General features: G+C 41.7%; 1 pseudogene; it reads left to right on the forward strand.

Annotated features, from left to right (window-relative positions):
• Positions 1–405: 405 nt before the first annotated feature.
• LOC140640895 (G2/mitotic-specific cyclin-B1 pseudogene) lies at positions 406–2,473 on the forward strand (annotated as a pseudogene).
• The last annotated feature ends 2,198 nt before the right edge of the window (positions 2,474–4,671 follow it).

The following is a 4,671-nucleotide window of genomic DNA, read 5'->3' on the forward strand; positions in this document are numbered from 1 at the left end:
GTGAGTGATGTTCCAAGAAATAACGAGTTTTGCAAACAAATGAAGTTCTTAAATTGGTGATTTTGACATGTGATTCTCTGTAGTGTCTTTAATCTTGCCAGGAGATCTGAATGCTACATTATTGGAATACTATCTTAAAACATTTGCTGGCATTTTCCCAGTGAATGTTGCTACAAGCTACAGTTCTTTGTAAAGACATTGCAGTTAAAATTTCTTATTTTTTTTTTATTTATTCTTACATACCAGACAAATTTTTCAGAAAACTGTAAGAATGATTAAGGAGTATAAAGAATGTTGGAAGTATTTTAAGAGAAACCTCTGATTTAAAAAGAAAGAAAGAAAGAAAGAAAGAAAGAAAGAAAGAAAGAAAGAAAGAAAGAAAGAAGCAAAAGAAAAACCTATGATTTCAGAAATTACAGAGAATTCCCAGGTTTCCAATTTCTTCTTTTCAAATACTAAAGAGCTTCAGGAATCTGGAAATACTATTCTCAATTTTATCTCCTGAATTTCCCTGAGAGTCTGATGGTTTGTCTCTGCCCCTGCCCTGAGCTGCCAACCAGCCTCTTGGCTGGTTCCTTCCAGTCCATTCTCCGTACCAGAGCCAGAGCAACCCTAACAGAAACACAGGTCTGTTCATTTTGTCCCCTTCCATAAGGCATTTTAGTGGATGCCCACGTGAAAAGACACTCAACCTCATTGGTAATCTGGGGAATAAAAATTAAAACCACAATCAGAGATCAGTCTGACACACTTATCAGATTGGCACAAAAATGTTGAGTCCCAGCTCAGAGAGGCAGGGACAATATCTGATTTTGCTCACCATTTTCTTTATAAGCTTAGCACGATGCCAGACAGTTAGTAGGTGCTCACTGCCCATTTGCGGATGGATAAATGTGTGAATAAATGCACGGGAATGAGAAATGCAAGAGCCTTCATGCCAGGTACTACACACAGTGTCACCCACACACCTGGCAAAATAGAGGGACCTCTGGGCATTGTCCAAAGTGGTTTTTCGGTGTGCTGCGGAGGACCGGCTGTTGGCCCGCAGGCCTCGGCTCCGGGCTCCAGGTCGGCGGCGGCTCCCGTGCTCTCCCCTCCCCCCGTGAAGACGTGGCCAAGGCGCTCCGGGTCACCAGGAACACAAAAGTTAATGTTGAAAACGAGGCGAAGATCGGTATGGCAGGGGCGAAGCGGGTGCCTCTGGCCTCTGCTGCAGTCTCCAAGCCCAGCCCGAGGCCAAGAACTGCTCTGGGAGACGCTGGTAACAAAGTCAGTGAACAACCACAGGCCACACTGCCTCTGAAAAAGGAAGCAAAAAGTGCGGTTCCTGGAAAAGTCATTGCTAAAAAAATACCAAAGCCTCTGGAGAAAGCACCCGAGCCTGTCCCTGTCCCTGTGCCAGAACCAGAGCTGGAACCTGAGCCGGTTAAAGAAGAAAAACTTTCGCCTGAGCCAAAGTTGGTTGATACTCCCTCTCCAAGCCCGATGGAAACATCTGGATGTGCCCCTGCAGAAGAATATCTGTGTCAGGCTTTCTCTGATGTAATTCTTGCAGTTGAATGTTGTAGATGCAGAAGATGGAGCTGATCCAAACCTTTGTAGTGAATATGCGAAAGATATTTATGCTTATCTGAGACAACTTGAGGAAGAACAAGCAGTCAAACCAAAATACCTACTGGGTCGTGAAGTCACTGGAAACATGAGAGTCATCCCAATTGACTGGCTAGTACAGGTTCAAATGAAATTCAGGTTACTGCAGGAGACCATGTACATGACTGTTTCCATTATTGATTAGTTCATGCAGAATAACTGTGTGCCCAAGAAGATGCTGCAGCTGGTTGGTGTCACTGCCATGTTTATTGCAAGCAAATATGAGGAAATGTACCCTCCAGAAATTGGTGACTTTGCCTTTGTGACTGACAACATTTACACTAAACACCAAATCAGACAGATGGAAATGAAGATTCTAAGATCTTTACATTTTGATCTGGGCCACCCTCTACCCCTGCATTTCCTTTGGAGAGTGTCTAAGATTGGAGAGGTTGATGTTGAGCAACATACTTTGGCCAAATACCTGATGGAACAATCTATGTTGGACTACGATATGGTACACTTTCCTCCTTCTCAGACTGCAGCAGGAGCTTTTTGCTTAGCGCTGAAAATTCTCGATAATGGTGAATGGACACCAACTCTACAGCATTATCTGTCATACATCGAAGAAGCCCATCTAAATGTTATGCAACACCTGGCTAAGAATATAGTCATGGTGAATTGTGGGCTTATAAAGCCCATGACTATCAAGAACAAGTATGCCACCTCTAAGCACGCTAATATCAGCACTCTGGCACAGCTAAATTCTGCAGTAGTTCAAGATTTAGCCAAGGCTGTGGCAAAGGTGTAACTTGTAAACATGCATTGGGGTGTTGTAATATCTGCAAATAAAACTGGCACCATGTGCCATCTGTATATATTATATGTTACCTTTACTTACTTTTAATAAGGCTTGTGGTCCTTTTTAACTTCTTATACCTTAGCTCATTTGAATGTGGCTACTTTTCTACTTGAGGATAACCTAAAAGTTGTGTTAAAGGTCTGATGCGGAGTACAAGAAGTGCTTTTCAGTTTATCGGGACCCAACTCACATACGTAATTGTTATTTGTGTGGTTGTTGTTTTACATATCTGGCTTTGCTTTCTTTTTTTTTTTTTTTTTATTTATGATAGTCACAGAGAGAGAGAGAGAATGAGAGAGAGAGAGAGGTAGACACATAGGGGGAGAAGCAGGCTCCATGCACCGGGTGGCTTTGCTTTCTTAATATGGATTACTACGGTCATGAAGGCATTTAAAGCCCTTCTGTAGGGCATATTGCTCATAAGCCCAATCATCTTGGAGAATATGCAGCCTCGTTCTGCTTAAAAGTCTGCCACTTAACCTCTAGACCCCCCATTTTCTGTTTCTTCTGGGTTGCAGCCATAACTCTTAGGTAGTTTTTACTTCTACCACTATTTCTTAAATTATCAGTTGTAGCTAGTACCAATTTTTTCACTTGGAAAAATAAGAACTTTATATTCTAATCCTACTTTACTTTTTCATTTTATTGATCAAATAAAAGAGGATCCTCAAAACATACAAAAGTATCTAAAAGTTAGAGGAATTTCTAAGAAATGGGGTCATTCTCTACAAAAGCAATTTCTTTTAACATGTAGAGGCCTTGCCTGGATTTGGGCATTCCATTCCATCATACGGATAAGCTGCAGCATATTCCACCATTCTGCTGGTGACCTTCACATTACTTTTCCTCTTTGCTCCTACAGACAGAAGTATTTTTCATTAAATAACATACTTTCCTTTCTATATGCTGGGTTCTCCAGGTTCTGTATGTTCTAAGTTTTGGCTGGCTACCAGGTGACTTTTCAGTGTCCTCAGCAATGTACAAAAGCGCTGGATTTCTCTGCGTCCTTGCCAGAACTGAAAGTAATGATTCTCAATTTCCGTGAATTTGGCAAAAAATTATCTATCTTGTTGGCTGTTGTAATTTATAATTCTGATGGCTAGTTGAATAAATTTTTGTTGACTACTTCCAAAAAAAAAAAAAAAAGTGGTTTTTCTTCCCTGAGGCTGGTGGTCAAGATCCCTTCTTTTTCAACAATGTCTTCACTCCTACTATAGCAGTGAAATTGATCCTCGTGAGCCCAATTTTCCCATCTTGAACATGGGGAGACTGTGCAACAGGCCTGGCATCTCCCTCCCTCCTCCACTCCCTTCCTTCCCTCCTTCCTTCCTTCTTTTTTTTTAAGACTTTATTTATTTATTTATGAGAGACACAGAGAGGCAGAGACACAGGCGGAGGGAGAAGCAGGCTCCATGCAGGGAGCCTGACATGGGACTCGATCCCAGTACCCCAGGATCCTGCCCCGGGCTGAGGGCAGCACTAAACCACTGAGCCATCCAGGCTGCCTGCCTTCCTTCCTTCTAAAAAATACCAAACTATATCAAATTATATAACAATCTATACAAACATAGCTTAACATTAGCAGTATTATTTCCTCCTGTTTTGCAAAATTGCAGTGAGAAACAAGTGAGATAATGTACATAAAAGTGCTTCATAAAGCACAAAGCATCATGCAACATTAGTGTCCTGCGTTATTAAATGGGCATGCCTCGGCTTTATAAAGCACGTTCCCTGTCCACCTAAGCTTGTATCAGAGGACCTGGGCTCAGCCTCAGCCAGCCTGAAGCAATCCTTTTTCTACGTGGGAACCCCTTCTTTCCCAGTTCTCTTTGCCCTGCTTCAAGTGCCCCATATTCTGATACCTAACCTACTTACTCAAGGCTCTTGTTGTGTTTGGACAAAAATGTGTTTTAGAATAAGACCCACCATGCTTTGAATTTGGGTTTTGCAGCTTAGACTTTTCTTGACCCTTGACCAGTTTCTTCACAGTTCTGTACCTCAGTTTCTGCATCTGTAAAATTAGAATGACAATCTCCCCCTACCATGGGTGCTTTTGAGAGAATTTCTTACTATCTGGTTCATACTGAGTATAAGATATACATTAGTTCCATTTCCCTCTGAGTGATCTTAACTGATTAACAAGCTCATCTTGACTAATAGAAGAGGGCAAAGCAGATTTTCTTGAGTGAGATGAAAGGTGGGAATTTCAGGTTGGATAA

This window comes from Canis lupus, chromosome 10 (genome assembly GCF_048164855.1).
Source record: "Canis lupus baileyi chromosome 10, mCanLup2.hap1, whole genome shotgun sequence".
Classification (NCBI taxonomy): Eukaryota; Metazoa; Chordata; class Mammalia; order Carnivora; family Canidae; genus Canis; species Canis lupus.